At 31.8% G+C, this 22,357-nt stretch overlaps 1 protein-coding gene across 1 annotated transcript in view; it reads left to right on the forward strand.

Moving 5' to 3' along the window:
- The first annotated feature begins 858 nt into the window (after positions 1-858).
- The window catches only part of LOC148940683 (uncharacterized), a 212,574-nt gene continuing 191,075 nt past the window's right edge, over positions 859-22,357 (forward strand). Inside the window, exon 1 of the mRNA XM_089105039.1 lies at positions 859-1,020. The gene's annotated coding sequence lies outside the window, so the exon portion shown is untranslated. The remainder of the gene's footprint in view (positions 1,021-22,357) is intronic.

Below are 22,357 nucleotides of genomic sequence, written 5' to 3' on the forward strand. Positions count from 1 at the left end.
TTTTGGGGGGGGAGGGGGTTAAGACCCAGTAAACTCGGTTTGTCGAGGGACAATAGTCCTGCGATTCCTTTTTCTTCATCGTATTATGTTAGAAATGACGTATCAAGAAAAACAAAACAAACAAGTCATAATGACTGAAGACCATGAAATGTAGAATTTAAGATAACAACACTATGATTTCATTACATTTTATGCTGAATAGAATAATAGCCCTTTGAAGACGACCAACACATGTTTTTTCTGAAGCATACATTTTTTTTTTTTATGGAGAGGGTATCTTGAGCATCCTAAGCCAATCCACTTTAATAGAAAGGTACACAGTGATTCCAATTCACGACCATTAGGGGGGAGGCAAAATGTATTTTTATAAATTTAGGGGTGATTCTAAGGGCTACTTCATGCCCCCCTTCTCCCGCACCAAACTGACGCCACTGAATGTGCACTGTCTTACACTTTTTATACTTTTTACTTTCGCTTTTTAATACATAGTCATGGTTTTAATAGGAAGGTGAACAATTTATTCCACAGTTGTGGTCAAATGCACAAACACGCTGATCTTGTTTTTATTTCTATGAGTATAAGGGTATGGTAGCATCTTCTTAAAACTCAGCAATAGATGCTTAGAAACTTCGATGAATTTGTGAATGCAGAGTTTAAATGGTTTTAATTCTAATAACTAAACTGGAAGAAAAAACATATTGCTCAGGTGATTTAATCTTTATTGGCTTATGCCTACATCGGAACTTCTGAGCAGACTCCGATAAAGAGTCTACTCTAGAGGTTTTTCAGTGTTGCATTCAGTGAGTGGGATCTTGGCTTTATTGTTTCCTCACAGTGAGCGAATGGGCGGTCTTAGAGTACACGCATTGCGTATGAGATGAGTGAAACAGTAAACTCAAATCAAAGAGAATGAACGATTTAGTTTCGCTTTAAAAAAGCAACCTGTAGTTTGGATTAATGTTATGTGTTTTCCTTTGGATAGTATCTGGGATTTTTATTTAAATTGGATCTAATTAACAAGTAATTCCCTTTTTTATAGTTCTTCTTTCTCAGCATGAGTTAATGATATTCCAGTACTTAAAAATCCTAAGATAGGCATGAAAAATTATTCACTATAGCTCTTGCCTTATCCATCGTTTGACACAGATTCACAGTGAAAACCGCATGATGTAGAAACTTTTAGAAGGGAATTGGTGATTTACGTCACAAGGGGGGAGGGGTATGCCGGCCTGGTCTCCTTTTCTGTGTTTGAATTTATGAGTGTGCATTCTTCTCAGATAATTTTTTTCGTATTTGCTTAGTAGCATAGGTGGTGAAAGAGAATTTAAAGTATGCATCGTCGGAACCTTAAACTTAAGGTAAAATTCTTGGTAAATGTCTACATTAGAAGCTATTGAGTAGGAAACATGTTAAGAAAACAATTCTTGGTACTTACGTGTTATCCAGAACACACTCAAGAAGTGAAATTAGGTTAATCACAATGAAATATACCAAAATATGATGTAAATGTAATGCTTTAGGGCTAACAAAATTATGGCAAATGCAACAGAGAATTATGGAAAGCAGGCGGCCCAGAACGCATTATATTAAATACCTAACCAACTCTATTTATTCAATATTTAATGGTACTTATGCATTATGCCGGCCCACCGCTATATATTGTACAAGGAACTACTAATGGATACCCGTCAAACGGGTAGGCTATTTGCAATAGAGAAATAGAATGCAAAGTGTGGTTTTCATTGCGTTTACGATATATAAACTGTTGTTTTTTGGGGTTTAGGGGGGGGGGGGAAGGTACCTAGGTTAGATGGTAGATTTTTCGCAAATCATATTATTGACTTACGAATAAAGTGAATATACCACTCAATGCCTTTTTTTATGCTCTTTACGAATATAATAATCACTTCTATCAGAAATTCAAATTTAAGCTCTTTTTCAGCTCTTGAAAATGACAAAAATATAAAAACCTAACCCAACCTAACCAACCTGATAATTTCAATCTTTCTTCCGTCAGATTTATTATTTTCGATGTTTCGTCGCATTCTTGAATATCCGGCGTTAAGGAAGAAGAAAATGGCATAATATTGTAAAATTTATTGTTACAATTTTCATTTATCCAACTTAATCGTGGAAAGTCAGTGCTTGTGGATTAAAAAAAAGGATTTATTATGAAACAGTAAGTTTAAAACAAATGTTTTAAGCCTTTTTACACCCTATATATTTTTATATTTTTGTCATTTTCAAGAGCTCAAAAAGGGCTTAAGTTTGGATTTTCGATAGAAGTGATTATTATATTCGTAAAGAGCATAAAAAAGGCTTTGAATGGTATATTCACTTTATTCGTAAGTCAATAATATGATTTGCAAAAAATTTACCGGTTAGGTTAGGTTACGTATTTAATATATGCTATGCTTTACCCTCCACCCCCTAATGTGCAAATATATAGCCCAAATTTGTTTCTAAACTATTATATATTCATCCTATTTTATTTATTTCATTAGCATTAACCTAACTTGACTTCTTCGTGGGCCCGTATAATGTATAAGTACCTATTTAATTATTATATATGGATCGTAGTTTATTTCACGAAAGAATGAGATTATTATAAGCAAATGCGAGAGAAAAATTGGTTTACTCAGATCAAACAAAGCAAGCTTCTTGAGTGTGTTCTGGATAAAACGTAAGTGCCCAATTCTTAGCCTACTTCATAATATGTAGAATAATTGTAGCTAAGATATTTTGCATGCAGCCCTGATATACTTTACCCCAACCCTAATATGTGAATAGGCCATATATAGCCCAAATCAATGCAGTATCCTGGGGGAGGGGGACTAGGGGGTATGAACCCCCATCCCCGAAATGTTTGTTCGACTGGTCAAAATGAATAAAAACAAATTGTTGATGCGTTTTTAAAAGTTTGTTTGTAACCCTCCTTCCCGAAAAAATCGCTTTATACCCCCCCCCCCCATCCCCTAAGAAAAATCCTGTATACGACCCTGGCCCAAATTGTATATTTCCAATGCATTCCGTCACCCGTCACTCTTGTTTTTCCGTGTAACAGTCACTCTTGTTTCGTAACAGTTGATTCAATTTACGGGTACACGGGTTAAAAAAGAGAGACGCATTGGGAGAATACAAGGGAAATATCTAATTTTGGCTATATATTTGCACATCAGGGGGCCGGGGTAAAGTATAACGGAGCAGGATGCAAAATGTGTTAGCTACAATTATTCTACACATTACGAAGTAAGAATTTTTTTCTTGACATGTTTCCTTTCCTTCTCAATAGCTCCTAATCTAGAATCACGTGCGTCATCTGCGCCACCCCCAATAATGTGGAGAAAAAATTATTATACGTCCCATGACCCTTGACTATTCGGATATTAGCCCTCCCCCCCCCCAAATAAAAATGCTGGAGATTCGCCCCTGTCTAGACCTTTACCAAATTCTTGATGGTAAAGGTTAAGGAGAGGGAAGCCATTTAATGGAAACCGTATGAAGTTTCGAAGCGCATTGCTTCACTTTGCACTCTCTCCCTACCCTCGCCTAATAGAGTAATGTATAGCCAATTATGTATATTCCTACTAGTGTATATTTGACAGTAGCACGGCTCTTTTCTTCTCTGTTATTTTATGGCTATCACTAATCAGTCGGCTGAAAGAAAAGCGTCGCCCTGTTGTAAAACAATGAGAATATACTGAGTTGGCTATCAGGGGGGATCCAGGGGAGCTGCGGGACTCCCTCCCAATTTTTTATGGCCCCCTCATTAGGTTTTTTCTCTTTTCTTTACCTTTTTTTAAATAAACTTGCCAGTTTGGTCAATAATTGGAACCCTTGTCACATCCCCCTCCCCCCAAGATTTGGCTCTAGATCCGCCTTTGTCGGCTATATATTGCTCCATTATCGGGAAGAGGGTTAAAGTTCTGGGGCTTCCTTCATATATACTTCCTTTTTTCTTCGCCTTTACCTTCTAAATTATTGGGTTGGTAAATTATGGGCTTTGTTGGTTGTCCTCATTAACAGTTGGTTCCTGTTGCAAAAAAAAAAAAAAAAAAAAAAAAAAAAAAAAAAATGCAAGCCTGTGTATTTAAGCTAGACCTAGCAGGGGAGGGGCTGGTATGCAGTTGTAACAGCATTGATTACTTTGTCTGAAAAAGCATTGAATGGGAAATCAAATGGTAGGCCTGTATTTCTTTTTTTTCTATATGATTTCTAGTTTATGATTTAAATAAGCTTAACCAAAATTAGTTGAGGTAGGTGAATAAAACTTCCTGAAATGGATTCCGAGACTCCTTCTCTCTCCAAAAGAAACTGACCTCTGTTAAACCTAGACAAACTTTATGAATTAAACATACAATACAGGGGTGAAATTTGCTATCGGGCGGGCAGGGAGGGGGAACTGCCCCTCCCAGCCCTTCGGTCCCCAAGACCCATTTTGCTCCCCCACCTTAAAATAAGGTAGTTTCTTAAAAAAGTTTGTCAGAGCTAAGATAAGGCTGCGCAATTCCAGCATCCACAGAAATCCTTCAAAGGGTTTTCCAAAAACCTTCCCTGAAATTCAGGGTCTGAAAACTTATAAAAACAGAAAAAATTCTAATATTATTCTCATATTGTTTTATTTTTGTGTGTCTTAAGGAAGAGACTTGGGTTCTAGCAAACCACAAATTACCTTCCCCGTGGCTGGCCTTATAATTGCCTTAGATACAGTCAAAAGTGTGGTTTTCTTTGTTTAAATTGGATTTAAGTCGGAACATAACAGTAACAATCTATTACTCAATTGTAGCTAAGAAGATACTTTTTGCGCCTATAATTTCATTACTGATTGCTTGATCCCCTGTATCGTTCACTGAAAGCGTTCCTTTCCCAATGACGAGGAAGCCATTTTGCGAAAACTGGGGTCTATATGTTTTCAACAATTTATTGATAACCAGCTGTCGCTAAGTACTAAGTTGTGTCCCTGGTAAGGGTCTATCCTGGGTTTTTTTTTGTGGGGGGGAGTTTCCTAATGATTTTACAAAAAATAACTTAAAAAAATGCATCAAAACTTTGTCTATATGTAGTTTAATGCGTTTTTACTTGTCAGACGATATATTTGTCCTCCCCCTAATGTACAAATATATCGCCCAGGTTATGTTTACTCATTATATTTTCAATAGCGCGACTCTTTCCCTCTTGTAAATAACACAAGTGTTAACACAAGCTCAGGAAAGAAAAGAGTCACGCTTTTGAGAAATTAAATAAAAAAAACAGGTTTTTAACTGAAAGTAAGGAGCGACATTAAAACTTAAAACGAACAGAAATTATTCCGTATATGAAAGGGGCTGTCCCCTCCTCAACGCCTCGCTCTTTACGCTAAAGTTTTTTATTGTTTTAAAAAATAAAGTTGTGTGATAGAGTCAAACTTTAGCCTAAAGAGCGAGGCGTTGAGGAGGGGACAGCCCCTTTCATATACGGAATAATTTCTGTTTGTTTTAAGCTTTTATGTCGCTTCTTACTTTCAGTTAAAAAAAACTTGTTCTTTTTTCTTTAATTTCTGAACGTTTTTGATTTAATGCAGCTTTGATTTTGACTCACCGTACATGAATAATTAGAATGAAATTTGCATATTAATTTTAGTTGTTTTGGCTAAATAGCTTTGTTGAAATTTTGTTCTGACGTTGCGTAAATGGCGAGGTATTGACTAGGGTGCGAACCAACTCATATACGTAACAATTTCTGTTTGTTTTCAGTTTTAATGTTGCTCCTTACTTTCAGTTGAAAAAACTTGTTATTGGATGTTATTGGTTTATGTGAAGCTTTCCTGGATTCAAAAAAGGATATGCTTTTAGATATCCAAAGATTTAAGATGGAGAGGATGAACCGGAAACAGATGGCGAAAGGTGGCATTGCCCTGTATATTGCCGATCATCTTGTATATAATTTCCGAAGTGATTTGAGTAGAAATGAGGAAGGAATCTTAGAATCCCTTTTTACTGAGATTAAGTCAGGTTGCAAGGATTTAGTTGTCGGTTTGGTTTACAGATCCCCTAGTGGATCTATTCCTTCTTTTATGAAAATTCTAGAAGAGGTTTTGGACTTAGTCCAAAAGCATCCTTGCGAACTAATCCTTATGGGGGATTTCAACCTTAACCTGCTGGATCAAAATTCTGCTTCGGCTGCAGATTTTTTGTCAATGATGCTTTCTGCGGGAACTCTACCTTCAGTTTGTATACCAACCCGAATTACTGAGATGCATGCATCACTTATTGATAATATTTTTTCGTCACTAGATGTCTTAGATAATTCGGTGATGATTAGTGATATTTCTGATCATTTTCCTGCTATTTCACGATATAGGACTGCTAATCGATCGCAGCGTAAAGATTCGCCATCTAATCTCCCATTTTTCCGTTTAGGTGTCAGTGAGATCAGTCTACTTAAATCTCGTTTAACTGATCAGCCATGGGATAGTTTGGATTCTGAATCGGATTTTAACTGCTCTTTTGATTTCTTTTATGATTCATTAAAAGAAGGTATCCTAGAAGTTTGCCACCGGAAGCCAAAGCCTCATACCTCGAAAAAGATAGTACTGCTGAATCTGTGGATGACTCCAGGTCTCCATAAAAGCTGGAAAAGGAAAAATTATCTGTGGAAACTATACAAGGCTTCGTCATCTGCTTCTCATCATCAGCGGTTCAAGGCCTATAGGAATATATTTAATTCTCTGTGTCGGAAGGCAAAGTCTCAGTATTATCACAGGAAATTTTCTGAGTGTGGAAAGGATGTTGGGAAGACATGGAAAATTATTAATTCTGTACTTAAACCTACTCCCCTCCGCCTTCAGTTCCAACAACGCTGATAGTTGACGGTAAAATTGTCCAAGGAGAAGAAAATGTTCAGCTAGAGATTACGTCTTATTTTGCTAATTTAGGAAAAACGACTGCTTCATCTGTGAGCTCTACAACTCCTCGTTGCGATTTCAGAGCCTATCTTGGACCCCCATGTTTAGTTTTCTTAGTTCAGGCTTCTTAGTTTTCTGGATGTCAAAAATTTTTTCCATGATTTCCAGTTTGGATTCCGAGCGAATCACTCTACAGAGCATGCTTGCGCATCTCTCTTGAATTTCATTCATTCGGCAATAGATTTTGGTCTTATCTCGGCAGCTTTATTTTTGGATGTTCGTAAAGCTTTTGATTCTTTGACTCATCAGATTCTTCTTAGGTAACTATTGCATATTTGTATAAGATCAATTATTTTCCATTAGTTTGATTCATATCCTTCTGTTAGACTTATTTCACTAGATCTATCTTTACGAAGCTCTTCTGAAGTAGAATATGGTGTCCCTCAGGGATCTGTTCTTGGCCCCGTTTTATTACTGATTTATCTCAATGATCTCATTTCAGCAGTCAAGAACACCAGTCCTTTAGTGTGCTGTAATATTTCTCATCTGGATGTTTCTTCGTGTCCCAATGCTACTTCTAATGAACATTGCCTCGTAGCTTTTGCTGATGCCAGCACTTTTGAGACTCAAGGGACGACGGACTGTGAATTCAGATCTAATCTGGTGGCAATATGTGAGAGAATAGTTTCATGGTTTGAGGCGAATTACTTGGCCTTGAATGTTACCAAGTCACATTTTCTTATTTTTTCTCGAATTGGTGTAGCTTTCCCTCAACTAACACAGCTTCAGGTGTCACAAGGCTCCTTGTGTAGACCAAAGAATGGGTTGGTCCGGTTTCTTGGTATCCTGCTTGATGAGAACCTTTCGTTTAGACACCATATAGCCATGATCAGGGTTAAGGTCTCACGGAGTTTGGGTGTCATTCGAAAACTCAAACACACCTTTCCTGGATCTATTCTGAAGCTTCTTTTTTTCTGCCTTGTCCAGTCATATGTCTCTTATTTCCCCATCGTATGGATGTCTACTTTTCCTTCTACACTGCGGTCGCGTTCTGTCATGTATAATAAAACACGGCGTCTGATTATTGACACCAACCGTTCTTCACCAAGACCACTTCTAAATCTACAGTCTATCTACATTCTTTCTTGTGCTTCTTTTGTTTTTCATCAGCTTAATGGCAATCTTCCAAAATCTCTTCAAAAAATTCCTCAATTTATTTCTGATTCAGCTCCATATAACCTTCGTTCGTCACATAAGATCTGCATTCCTCCTACTCCCACTGTACGGTCAGATTTCAATCCCCTCATCGCTTGTCATCAGGTTTGGAACTCCCCGCCTTCTTCAGTACATAAATGCCACTCGTTTGGCACTTTAAAGAGGATTCTTAATGAACATTTAGTTAATAATAAAACTGAATAATTTTTTTTTTTTTTTTTTTTTAATTTTTAATTTTTTTTTGTGGAGTTGATGTCCTCTGAATGTTTAGTTCTGTTTTATGGTGGTCTTCTCTGAGCTATGACTCCCAGACCTCAGGTATGACTATCAATATTTATTGCTGAAACTTGTATAGTTCACTAAGGAGTAGCATTCATGAAGACGGGTTAAATTTTATTGCTTTCGCACCATTTTATTACAGTCTAATAATTATAAGCGTTATGACTGAAATAACCCATAAACCTCAATTTTGCTACCTAGCCTCAGAAATAAGCAGAGCTGATTGAACTGGAATTTATATAGTTTTAAATACAAGCTTAAAAGGGCTGTACATGGCTTAAGTTATGATATTTAAATATCTTGGATAAGAGTTATGAATAATATCGTAACAGCTATTATGATGTTGGTTCTACCTGACAATACACATAATTCTGTTTCGACGATAGGAATTCGCTTATAGTAATAATAATATTATTATTTTTTTTATTTTTTTTTTTTATTATTATTATTATTATTTTCCTTTTTGAGTCTATTTAATATAATTAATAAATTTAGTTTATTTATTCTAATTTTTTCTATAGTTTCCAGTTTATCTATATTTTCTTTTCTTCTCCTTCATATGGGAGTAAGTGATCATTTTAAATTTTCTTTTGTTTTTTATCTCTGAGTATGTAATTCATATGTCGTCCCTCTTTGTACAGGCCAATGAGCCTTTGAGGGATTAATAACATGTAATATTGTATGTGTATTTAATGAAGAATAAAACTTATCTTATCTTATCTTATCCCCCAAAGAGACATCCTCCACGGAAAGATCCTCCCCGTAACCCCCTCCTGCGACCCCCCACCAGAAAAAAATCCCTCCTGAAGGGTCTGTATACTTCCCATTAACCAATACTATATATAAACAATGGGCAAAGTTCATATTTTGCAGCCGTTCCCCCGGGAACTGTGGGGGATTAAGTCAACCTCAAAGACATATTTAATAGGTTTTAAACTATGCTGAAAAATGGCTATTTCAAAATTTTGATTGGGTGACGTCGGGAAAAAATAAGCATGGGAGGGGGCCAAGTTGCCCTCCAATTTTTTTGGTCATTTAAAAAGGGCACTTGAACTTTTAATTTCCGTTCAATTGAGCCCTCTCACGATATTCTAGGGCTACTGGATAGATATGATCACCCTTGGGGAAATAAGAAAAGTAAACAAATAAACACGCATCCGTGATCTTTCTTCTGTCAAAAAATACAAAATTCCACATTTTTGCAGATAGGAGCTTGAAACTTCTATAGTAGAGTTCTCTATTACACTGAATCTGATGGTGTGATTTTCATTAAGGTTCTATGACTTTTAGGGGTTGTTTCCCCTTTTTTCGAAAATAAGGCAGATTTTCTCAGGCGGATAACTTTTGATGGGTAAGACTAAACAGAATGGAAATTTTATATTTGAAATCAGCATAAATATCTGATTCTATTGATGTATCTATTGGTATCAAAATTCCGGTTTTTAGATTTTTGGTTACTATTGAGCCGGGTCGCTCTTTACTTACAGTTCGTCACCACGAACTGTTTGATCAATGGATAGGCTATGTATAGTTTGGGCTACATATATATCTATGGGACCGGGAGCGTAAATTGAAGTACATCAGCCTTTATTTAAAGTATTTTTTAGGATTTAAAAGCATTTTTAGATGTGGTCGTGAGTAGAGATGACCCTATAACTCCCATCCCTCACCCCTGCTGCCACCTACAACTTTTTTACATAGTTTATGTCTAACGGTGACAGAGTCAATGACCTCTTTCTCCAAGGTTGTTTTGGCCAAGTGCCCGCTAGGGGAGAATGTTATGATCCAGGAAACAGAATTTGTTGTTGTTGTTGTTTTGTGCACACTCTCAGCGAATGTCAAGGTGTCATTAGGGAGAACACGTGGTTAATGGGGTCAATGACCTAAATTTCCAAAGGTCATTAATCAAATTGTTTCCGGGGAAGTTAATTAATGTCTGACAGATGACGTCAAGTTAATTAATGTCTTTGGAGTTCGAGAAGAATGTTTCCGGGGCAAAGTTTAGATCACACGTGACAGGTGATGTGAAGATTGATTGATTATGCACGAAAGGGGAATTAATTTGTTGTTTCCAAAGAGAATTATTGATTCAAAAAAGGGGAATTAATTTGTTGTTTCTAAGGGGAAGGTGGGAAAGAGATATATTGATTGCGTAATCGAAGGGAGAGAATTCCCGAGAAATTGATTACATAATCGGTAGAACCCAATCAGGAGCTCGTGACGGGAATCCATTTCTGTGCATAGAATGACGTAATCAACCACTGAAATTACGTTTAGGGATTATTTGGGCGAAACCGTTTTAGACATTTTAGGGAATTATTTCGGCGAAACAGTTAGAGACATTTTAAAAGATTATTTTAGAAGAGGTTTTAGAAAAAGATTTGAGGGTGAAACTCTGTGGTCGTTATAATACACAATTTCCATTTGAACAGTGTCATGAGGTCCTCTACCCCAATCCCAAAGGGTCCTCATACCCCACGGGTTCTCATACCCCACCCCAACCCCGAAGTAAGCCCCCGGTCCTCAAAGGTCCCACAGGCGCCCAAAGGGTCCCCGGACCCCCAATGTTATGTTATGTTATGTTATGCTATGTTATGGTATGCTATGTTATGTTATGTTATGTTATGTTATGTTATGCTATGTTATGCTATGTTATGTTGTGTTATGTTATGCTATGTTACGTTATGTTATGTTATGCTATGTTATGTTATGTTATGCTATGCTATGGTATGTTATGTTATGTTATGTTATGTTATGCTATGTTATGCTATGCTATGCTAAGTTATGTTATGTTATATTATGTTATGTTATGTTATGCTATGCTATGTTATGCTATGTTATGTTATGTTATCCTATGTTATGCTCTCCCATGTTATGCTATTTTATGTTATGTTATGTTATGTTATACCTTTCAAAAGACATTTCAGAGCAAGTTCCTTTCTTAATCTCCCTTTCTAAACCCATTTTCCAACTTGAAGTACTTATGTTTTTCACCTACAACTATACTTTACAGCTTTTTGGTTACCTCAACACCAAGAAATACTTTTCAAAGACCATTTCAGAGCAAGTTCCTTTCTTAGTGACCATCCTAAACCCATTTTACAACTTGAAGTACCCATCCTTTTAGCTTAGAGTTTTGGTTTGGTTTAGTTTTAGTTAAAAGTTTAGAGTTTTTAGCTTAGAGTCTTAGCTTAGAGTTTTTGTTAGAGTTCTAGTTTAGTTTAGTTTTAGTTAAGAGTTTAAAGTTTTTAGCTTAGAGTCTTAGATTAGAGTTTTATTTAGAGTTCTATTTTAGTATAGTTACAGTTAAGAATTTAGAGTTTTAGCTTAGAGTATTATCTTATAATTTTACTTAAAGTTATAGTTTGGTTAAGTTTTATTTAAGAGTTTAGAATTTTAGCTTAGAGTCTTAGCTTAGAGTTTTTGTTAGAGTTCTAGTTTAGTTTTAGTTATGAGTTTAGAGTTTTTAGCTTAGAGTCCTAGCTTAGAGTTTTAGTTAGAGTTGAAGTTTAGTTTAGTTACAGTTAAGAGTTTCGAGTTTTAGCTAGGAGTCATATCTTAGAGTTTTACTTAAAGTTTTTGTTTGACTAAGTTTTAGTTAAGAGTTTCGAGTTTTAGCTTAGAGTCTTAACTTAGACTTTTTTTGTTAGAGTTCTAGTTTAGTTTAATTTTAGTTAAGAGTTTGATGTTTTACCTTTGAGTTTCAGTTAGAGTTCTAGTTTAGTTTAGTTTTAGTTAAGAGTTTGATGTTTTACCTTTGAGTTTCAGTTAGAGTTCTAGTTTAGTTTAGTTAAGAGTTTGGTGTTTTAACTTAGAGTCTTAGCTTAGAGTTTTTGTTGAAGTTCTAGTTTATTTTAGTTTTAGTTAAGAGTTTAGAGTTTTTAGCTTAGAGTCTTAGCGTAGAGTTTATGTTGAAGTTCTAGTTTAGTTTTAGTTAATAGTTTAGAGTTTTAGCTTAGAGACTTAGCTTAGAGTTATAGTTTTAGTTTAGTTTTAGTTAAGAGTTTAGAGTTTTTTAGCTTAGAGTCTTAGCTTAGAGTTTTTGATAGAGTTCTAGTATAGTTTAGTTTTAGTTAAGACTTCGATGTTTTACCTTAGAGTCATATCTTAGAGTTTTAGTTAGAGTTCTAGTTTAGTTTAGTTTTAGTTAAGAATTTAGAATTTTAGCTTAGAGTCTTAGCTTAGAGTTTTTGTTAGAGTTCTAGTTTATTTTAGTTTTAGTTAAGAGTTTAGAGTTTTTACCTTAGAGTCTTAGCCTAGAGTTTTTGATAGAGTTCTAGTTTAGTTTAGTTTTATTTAAGAGTTTGATGTTTTACCTTAGAGTCATAGCTTAGAGTTTTAGTTAGAGTTCTAGTTTAGTTTAGTTTTAGTTAAGAGTTTAGAATTTTAGCTTAGAGTCTTAAATTAGAGTTTTCGTTAGAGTTCTAATTTATTTAAGTTTTAGTTAAGAGTTTAGAGTTTTTAGCTTAGAGTCTTAGCTTAGAGTTTTTGTTGAAGTTCTAGTTTAGTTTTAGTTAAAAGTTTAGAGTTTTTAGCTTAGAGTCTTAGCTTAGAGTTTTTGTTGGAGTTCTAGTTTAGTTTAGTCTTAACTTAGAGTTTTTTGATAGAGTTCTAGTTTAGTTGAATTTTAGTTAAGAGTTTGATGTTTTACCTTTGAGTTTCAGTTAGAGTTCTAGTTTTGTTTAGTTTTAGTTAAGAGTTTGGTGTTTTACCTTAGAGTCTTAGCTTAAAGTTTTTAGTTAGAGTTCTAGTTTAGTTTAGTTTTATTTAAGAGTTTAAAATTTTAGCTTAGAGTATTATCTTAGAGATTTTGTTAGAGTTCAAGTTTAGTTTAGTTTTAGTTAAGATTTTAGAGTTTTAGCTTAGAGTCTTAGCTTAGAGTTTTAGTTAGAGTTGTAGTTTAGTTTGGTTGTAGTTAAGAGTTTAGAATTTTAGCTTAGAGTCTTAGCTTAGAGTTTTTGTTAGAGTTCTAGTTTATTTTAGTTTTAGTTAAGAGTTTGGTGTTTTAACTTAGAGTCTTAGCTTAGAGTTTTTGTTGAAGTTCTAGTTTATTTTAGTTTTAGTTTTTAGCTTAGAGTATTAGGTTAGAGTTTTTGTAGAAGTTCTAGTTTAGTTTAGTTTTAGTTAAGAGTTTAGATTTCATAGATTAGAGTCTTAGATTAGAGCTTTTGTTAGATTTCTAGTTTAGTTTATTTTTATTTAATAGTTTAGAGTTTAGCTTAGAATCTGATCTTAGAGCTTTTGTTAAAGTTCTAGTTTAGTTTAGTTTTAGTTAAGAGTTTAGAGTTTTAGCTTAGATTCTTAGCTTAGAGTTTTTGTTAGAGTTGAAGTTTAGTTTAGTAATAGTTAAGAGTTTAGATTTTTAGCTTATAGTCATAGCTTAGAGTTTTACTTAAAGTTGTAGTTTAGTTAAGTTTTAGTTAAGTTTCGAGTTTTAGCTTAGAGTTTGGTGTTTTACCTTAGAGTCATAGCTGAGAGTTTTAGTTAGAGTTCTAGTTTAGTTTTAGTTAAGAGTTTAGAATTTTAGCTTAGAGTCTTAGCTTAGAGTTTTTGTTAGAGTTCTAGTTTAGTTTATTTTTAGTTAAGATTTTAGAGTTTTTATCTTAGAGTATTAGTTTAGATTTTTTGTTGAAGTTCTAGTTTAGTTTAGTTTTAGTTAAAAGTTTAGAGTTTTTAGCTTAGAGTCTTAGCTTAGAGTTTTTGTTAGAGTTCTAGTTTAGTTTAGTCTTAACTTAGAGTTTTTTTTGATAGAGTTCTAGTTTAGTTTAATTTTAGTTAAGAGTTTGAGGTTTTACCTTTGAGTTTCAGTTAGAGTTCTAGTTTAGTTTAGTTTTAGTTAAGAGTTTGGTGTTTTACCTTAGAGTCTTAGCTTAAAGTTTTAGTTAGAGTTCTAGTTTAGTTTAGTTTTAGTTAAGAGTTTAGAATTTTAGCTTAGAGTCTTAGCTTAGACTTTCTGTTAGAGTTCTAGTTTATTTAAGTTTTAGTTAAGAGTTTAGAGTTTTTAGCTTAGAGTCTTAACTTAGAGTTTTTGTTGAAGTTCTAGTTTAGTTTAGTTTTAGTTAATAGTTTAGAGTTTTAGCTTAGAGTCATAGCTTAGAGTTTTTGTTAGACTTGAAGTTTAGTTTAGTAATAGTTAAGAGTTTAGAGTTTTACCTTAGAGTCATAGCTTAGAGTTTTAGTTAGAGTTCTAGTTTGGTTTAGTATGATTTTAGAGTTTCGAGTTTTACCATAGAGTTTTACCTAAGAATTTTAGTTAGAGTTCTAGTTAATTTTATATTCTTTCAAGATTTTGGAGATTTACCGTAAGATTGTAATGTTATAGTGCGTGCTAAATCTATATTTTAGTTTAGTTTTAGCTGAGAATCTCGAATTTTAGCTTAGAGTCTTAGCTTAGAGTTTATGTTAGAGTTCTAGTTTAGTTTACTTCTAGTTAAGAGTTTAGAGTTTTAGCTTAGAGTCTTAGCTTATAGTTTGTGTTTGAGTTCTAGTTTAGTTTAGTAATAGTTAAAAGTTTAGAGTTTTAGCTCAGAGTCTTAGTTTAGAGTTTTTGTTAGAGTTCTAGTTTAGTTTAGTTATAGTTAATAGTTTAGTTGTTTACCTTAGAGACTTAGCATAGAGTTTTAGTTTAGTTTAGTTTTAGTTAAGAGTTTAGAGTTTTAGATTAGAGTCATAGATTAGAGTTTTTGTTAGAGTTCTAGTTTAGTTTAGTTTTAGTTAAGAGTTTAGAGTTTTAGCTTAGAGTCTTAGCTTAGAGGTTTTGTTAGAGTTCTAGTTTAGTTTAGTTATAGTTAAGAGTTTGGAGTTTTACCTTAGAGACTTAGCTTAGAGTTTTAGTTTACTTTAGTTTTACTTAAGAGTTTAGAGTTTTAGCTTAGAGTCTCATCTTAAAGTTCTAGTTTATTTTAGTTTTAGTTAAGAGTTTAGTGTTTTTAGCTTAGAGTCTTAGTTTAGAGTTTTTGTTGAAGTTCTAGTTTAATTTAGTTTTAGTTTAGAGTTTTAGCTTAGATATAGAGTTTTAATTAGAGTTCTAGTTTAGTTTAGTTTTAGTTAAGAGTTTAGAGTTTTTAGCTTAGAGTCTTTGACTAGTTTTATTTAGAGTTCTAGTTTAATTTAGTTTTAGCTAAGAGTTTAGAGTTTTACCATAGAGTCTTAGCTTAGAGTTTTAGTTAGAGTTAAAGTTTAGTTTAGTTACAGTTAAGAATTCAGATTTTTAGCTTAGAGTCTTAGTTTAGAGTTTTTGTTAGAGTTCTAGTTTAGTTTTGTTAAGAGTTTAGAGTCTTATCTTATAGTCTTAGCTTAGAGTTTTTGTTAGAGTTCTAGTTTAGTTTAGTTTTAGTTAAGAGTTTAGAGTTTTTATATTAGAGTCTTAGCTTAGAGTTTTTTGTTGAAGTTCTAGTTTAGTTTAGAGTTTTAGCTTAGACTTAGAGTTTTAATTAGAGTTCTAGTTTAGTTTTAGTTAAGAGTTTAGAGTTTTAGCTTAGAGTCTTAGCTTAGAGTTTTTGTTAGAGTACTAGTTTGGTTTAGTTTTAGTCAATAGTTTAGAGTTTTAGCTTATAGTCTTTGCTTAGAGTTTTTTTTATATTTCTAGTTTATTTTATTTATAGTTAAGAGTTTGGAGTTTTAAATTAGAGACATAGATTATAGTTTTATTTTAGTTTAGTTTTAATTAAGAGTTTAGAGTTTTAGCTTAGAGTCTCAGCTTAGAGTTCTAGTTTAGTTTAGTTTTAGTTAAGAGTTTAGTGTTTTTAGCTTAGAGTCTTAGTTTAGAGCTTATGTTGAAGTTCTAGTTTAGTTTAGTTTTAGTTTAGAGTTTTAGCTTAGACATAGAGTTTTAATTAGAGTTCTAGTTTAGTTTAGTTTTAGTTAAGAGTTTAGAGTTTTTATCTTAGAGTCTTTGACTAGTTTTATTTAGAGTTCTAGTTTAATTTAGTTTTAGCTAAGAGTTTTGAGTTTTACCATAGAGTCTTAGCTTAGAGTTTTAGTTAGAGTTAAAGTTTAGTTTAGTTACAGTTAAGAATTTAGATTTTTAGCTTAGAGTCATATCTTAGAGTTTTTAGTTAGAGTTCTAGTTTAGTTTAGTTTTAGTTAAGAGTTTAGAGTTTTAGCTTAGAGTCATAGCTTAGAGTTTTTGTTAGAGTTCTAGTTTAGTTTAGTTTTAGTTAAGAGTTTAGAGTTTTTAACTTAGAGTTTTTTTGATAGAGTTCTAGTTTAGTTTAATTTTAGTTAAGAGTTTGATGTTTTACCTTTGAGTTTCAGTTAGAGTTCTAGTTTAGTTTAGTTTTAGTTAAGAGTTTGGTGTTTTACCTTAGAGTCTTAGCTTAGAGTTCTAGTTATAGTTCTAGTTTAGTTTAGTTTTAGTTAAGAGTTTAGAGTTTTAGCTTGGAGTCTTAGCTTAGAGTTTTTGTTAAAGCTCAAGTTTAGTTTAGTTTTAGTTAAGAAATTAGAGTTTTAGCTTAGAGTCTTAGCTTAGAGTTTTAGTTAGAGTTATAGTTTAGTTTAGTTAAGAGTTTATAGTTTTAGCTTAGAGTCTTAGCTGAGAGCTTTTGTTAGAGTTCTATTTTATATTATTTTTAGTTAAGAGTTTAGAGTATTTAGATTAGAGTATTAGTTTAGAGTTTTTGTAGAAGTTCTAGTTATTTAGTTTTAGTTAAAAGTTTAGAGTTTTTAGCTTAGAGTCTTAGCTTAGAGTTTTTGTTAGAGTTCTAGTTTAGTTTAGTTTTAGTTAAGAGTTTAGAGTTTTTAGCTTAGAGTCTTAGCTTAGAGTTTTTGTTTAAGATCTAGTTTAGTTTAGTTTTAGTTAAGAGTTTATAGTTTTAGCTTAGAGTCCTAGCTTAGAGTTTTTGTTAGAGTTTTAGTTTAGTTTAATTTTATTTAAGATTCTATAGTCTTATCTTATAGTCATAGCTTAGAGTTATATTTAGAGTTGAAATTTAGTTTAGTTATAGTTAAGAATTTAGAGTTTTTAGATTAGAGTCATAGTTTAGAGTTTTTGTTAGAGTTCTATCTTAGTTTAGTTAAGAGTTTAGAGTTTTATCATAGAATCATAGCTTAGATTTTTTGTTGAAGTTGAAGTTTAGTTTATTCATAGTTAAGAATTTAGATTTTTTAGCTTAGAGTCTTAGCTTAGAGTTTTACTTAGAGTTCTAGTTTATTTTAGTTTTAGTTAAGAGTTTAGAGTTTTATCTTAGAGTCTTAGCTTAGAGTTTTTTTTGAAGTTCTAGTTTAGTTTAGTTAAGAGTTTAGAGTTCTACCTTAGAGTCTTAGCTTAGAGTTCTACGTAGAGTTGAAGTTTAGTTTAGTTATAGTTAAGGGCTTAGAGTTTTAGCTTGGAGTCTTAGCTTAGAGTTTTAGTTAGAGTTCTAGCTTAGTTTAGTTTTAGTTAAGAGTTTGGAGTTTTACCTTAAAGTCTTAGCTTAGAGTTTTATTTAGAGTTCTAGTTTAGTTTTAGTTATGAGTTTAGAGTTTTACCTAAAAGTCTTAGATTAGAGTTTTTGTTGGGGTTGATGTTTCGTTTACTTTAGTTATAGTTAAGAGTTTATAATTTTAGTTTAGATTCTTAGCAAAGAGTTTTATTTATATTGATTTTCTTTTTTATTTTTATTTAATTGTTAGAGATTATAGGTTTATCCTAGAATCTTAGCTTAGAGATTTAGTTAGAGTTGAAGTTTAGTCTAAACTAGCATAACCACAAAATTACACAATATTGCATAGAAATACCAAAACCATAGGTTAGATTAGGTTAGGTTAGGTTAGCGGTTAGGTTTCTCCACGTTTAAGCTAGGTTAGATTAGGTTAGCTTAATTAGTTAATAAGTTAGATTAGTATGGTTAGGTTAGGTTACCTTAAAGTCTTAGATTAGAGTTTTAGTTAGGGTTGAGGATTTTCCGGCGAGTATGGCTAGGTTAGGTTAGGATAGACTAGATTAATTAAGGTTAAATTAGGTTAGGTTAAGTCAGCTTAGGTAAGTTAGGTTAGGTTAGGTAAGTTGGGTTAGGTTAGGTTAATTAGTGAACATCTCTCCATGTTTAAGTTAGGTTAGGTTAGGCTATATATAGTTATGTTAGGTTAAGTTAACTTAGGTGAGGCGACGTTAGCCTACGTAAGCGCGCGTACGTAGGCTAACCTAACATAACCTAAATTAACTAAAACTAAACTAAACTAGAACTCTATCAAAAAACTCTAAGTTAAAAACTCTAAACTCTTAACTAAAACTAAACTAAACTAGAACTCTAACAAAAACTCTAAGCTAAGACTCTAAGCTAAAACTCTAAACTCTTAACTAAAACTAAACTAAACTAGAACTCTAACAAAAACTCTAAGCTATGACTCTAAGCTAAAAATCTAAATTCTTAACTGTAACTAAACTAAACTTTAACTCTAACTAAAACTCTAAGCTAAGACTCTATGGTAAAACTCTAAACTCTTAGCTAAAACTAAATTAAACTAGAACTCTAAATAAAACTAGTCAAAGACTCTAAGCTAAAAACTCTAAACTCTTAACTAAAACTAAACTAAACTAGAACTCTAATTAAAACTCTATGTCTAAGCTAAAACTCTAAACTAAAACTAAACTAAACTAGAACTTCAACATAAACTCTAAACTAAGACTCTAAGCTAAAAACACTAAACTCTTAACTAAAACTAAACTAAACTAAACTAGAACTCTAAGCTGAGACTCTAAGCTAAAACTCTAAACTCTTAAGTAAAACTAAAGTAAACTAAAACTCTAAGCTAGGTCTCTAAGGTAAAACTCCAAACTCTTAACTATAACTAAACTAAACTAGAACTCTAACAAAAAATCTAATCTAATACTCTAAGATAAAAATCTAAACTCTTAACTAAAACTAAACCAAACTAGAACTATAACAAAAACTCTAAGCTAAGACTCTAAGCTAAAACTCTAAACTCTTAAGTAAAGATAAGGTAAAATTTAAATATAATTAAAACTCTCATTATAATAGAGAACTACCAACTAAACTATAGCTTAAACAAAGACTATATGCTAATACACTATTCTAAGATATTTAAATTACTAACTAAAAATGAAGTAAACTAAGACTCAAATAAAAATTTCATGATATGAGTCTAGGCAAAAACTCTAAAATCTTAACTATAAATAAACTAAACTAAAACTCTATGCTAAGTCTCTAAGGTAAAACTCCAAACTCTTAACTATAACTAAACTAAACTAGAACTCTAACAAAAACTCTAAACTAAGACTCTAAGCTAAAACTCTAAACTCTTAACTATTACTAAACTAAACTAGAATTCTAACACAAACTATAAGCTAAGACTCTAAGCTAAAACTCTACACTCTTAACTAGTACTAAACTAAACTAGAACTCTAACAGAAACTCTAAGCTAAGACTCTAAGCTGAAAACTCGAGACTCTTAACTAAAACTAAACGAAACTAGAACTCTAACACAAACTATAACCTAAGACTCTACGCTAAAACTCTAAACTCTTAACTAAAACTAAACTGAACTAGAACTCTAACTAAAACTCTAAGCTATAACTCTAAGGTAAAACTCTAAACTCTAAACTATAACTTAACTAAGCCACAACTTTAACTAAAACTCTAAGCTATGACTCTAAGCTAAAACTCTAAACACTTAACTATTAATAAACTTCAAGTCTAAAAAAAACTCTAAGCTAAGACTCTAATCTAAAACTATAAACTATTAACTAAAACTAAACTAAACAAGAACTTCAACAAAAACTCTAAGTTAAGACTCTAAGCTAAAAACTCTAAACTCTTAACTAAAACTTAAATAAACTAGAACTTTAACAAAAACTCTAATCTAAGACTCTAAGATAAAACTATAAACTCTTAACTAAAACTAGAATAAAATAGAACTCTAACTGAAACTCTAAGCTATGACTCTAATGTAAAACACAAAACTCTTAACTAAAACTAAACTAAACTAGAACTCTAACTGAAATTCAAAGGTAAAACATCAAACTCTTAACTAAAAATAAACTAAACTAGAACTCTATAAAAAACTCTAAGTTAAGACTAAACTAAACTAGAACTCTAACAAAACTCTAAGCTAAGACTCTAAGCTAAAAACTCTAAACTTTTAACTAAAACTAAAATAAACTAGAACTATAATAAAAACTCTAAGCTAAGACTCTAAGCAAAAAACTCTAATCTCTTAACTAAAACTTAAATAAATTAGAACTCTAACGAAAATTCTAATCTAAGACTCTAAGCTAAAATTCTAAACTCTTAACTAAAACTAAACTAAACTAGAACTCTAACTAAAACTCTAAGCTATGACTCTAAGGTGAAACATCAAACTCTTAAATAAAACTAAACTAAACTAGAACTCTATCAAACACTCTAAGTCTAAACTAAAAACTCTTAACTAAAACTAAAATAAACTATAACTCTAACAAAAACTCTAAGCTAAGACTCTAATATAAAATTTTAAACTATTAACTAAAACTAAACTAAACTAGAACTCTAACTAAAACTCTAAGATATGAATCTAAGGTAAAACATTGAAGTCTTAGCTAAAACTAAACTATACTAGAACTCTATCAAAAACTCTAAGCTAAGACTCTAAGCTAAAAAACTCTAAAATCTTAACTAAAACTAAACTAAAACTATAACAATAATATAAGTCTCTAATCTAAAACTATAAACTATTAAATAAAACTAAACTAAATTAGAACTTAAAAATAAACTCTAATATAAGACTGTAAAATAAAAACTCTAAACTCTTAAATAAAACTAAACTAAAATAGAACTACAAAATAAACTCTAAGCTAAGACTCTAAGCTAAAACACCAAACTCCTAACTAAACTAAAACTCTAACTGAAACTCAAAGGTAAAACATCAAACTCATAACTAAAATTAAACTAAACTAGAACTCTAACTGAAACTCAAAGGTAAAACATCAAACTCTTAACTAAAATTAAACTAAACTAGAACTCTAACAAAAAAGTCTAAGTTAAGACTCTAAGCTAAAACTCGAAACTCTTAACTAAAACTTAGCCAAACTAAAACTTTAAGTAAAACTCTAAGGTATAACTCCAAGCTAAAACTCGAAACTCTTAACTGTAACTAAACTAAACTTCAACTCTAACTAAAACTCTAAGCTAAGAACTCTAAACTCATAACTAAAACTAAACTAGAACTCTAACAAAAACTCTAAGCTAAGACTCTAAGCTAAAACTCGAAACTCTTAACTAAAACTTAACCAAACTATAACTTTAAGTAAAATTCTAAGCTAAGACTCTAAGCTAAAACTCTAAATTCTTAACTGTAACTAAACCAAACTAAACTAGAACTCTAAATAGTTTTAGTTTTAGTTTACTTTAGTTTTACTTAAAGGTTAGAGTTTTAGCTTAGAGTCTCAGCTTAGAGTTCTAGTTTAGTTTAGTTTTAGTTAAGAGTTTAGATTTTTAGCTTAGAGTCATAGCTTAGAGTTTTTAGTTAGAGTTCTAGTTTAGTTTAGTTTTAGTTAAGAGTTTAGAGTTTTAGCTTAGAGTCATAGCTTAGAGTTTTTGTTAGAGTTCTAGTTTAGTTTAGTTTTAGTTAAGAGTTTAGAGTTTTTAACTTAGAGTTTTTTGATAGAGTTATAGTTTAGTTTAATTTTAGTTAAGAGTTTGATGTTTTACCTTTGAGTTTCAGTTATAGTTCTAGTTTAGTTTAGTTTTAGTTAATAGTTTGGTTTTTTACCTTAGAGTCTTAGCTTAAAGTTTTTAGTTAGAGTTCTAGTTTAGTTTTAGTTAAGAGTTTAGAATTTTAGCTTAGAGTCTTAGCTTAGAGTTTTTGTTAGAGTTCTAGTTTATTTTAGTTTTAGTTAAGAGATTAGAGTTTTAGCTTGGAGTCTTAGCTTAGAGTTTTAGTTAGAGTTCTAGTTTAGTTTAGTTAAGAGTTTAGAGTTTTATCTTAGAGTCTTAGCTTATAGTTTTAGTTAGAGTTCTAGTTTATTTTAGTTTAGCTTTAGTTAAGAGTTTAAAGTTTTAG

This window comes from Artemia sp. Qi Xiang Cuo, chromosome 19 (genome assembly GCF_049724085.1).
Source record: "Artemia sp. Qi Xiang Cuo chromosome 19, ASM4972408v1, whole genome shotgun sequence".
Classification (NCBI taxonomy): domain Eukaryota; kingdom Metazoa; phylum Arthropoda; class Branchiopoda; order Anostraca; family Artemiidae; genus Artemia; species Artemia sp. Qi Xiang Cuo.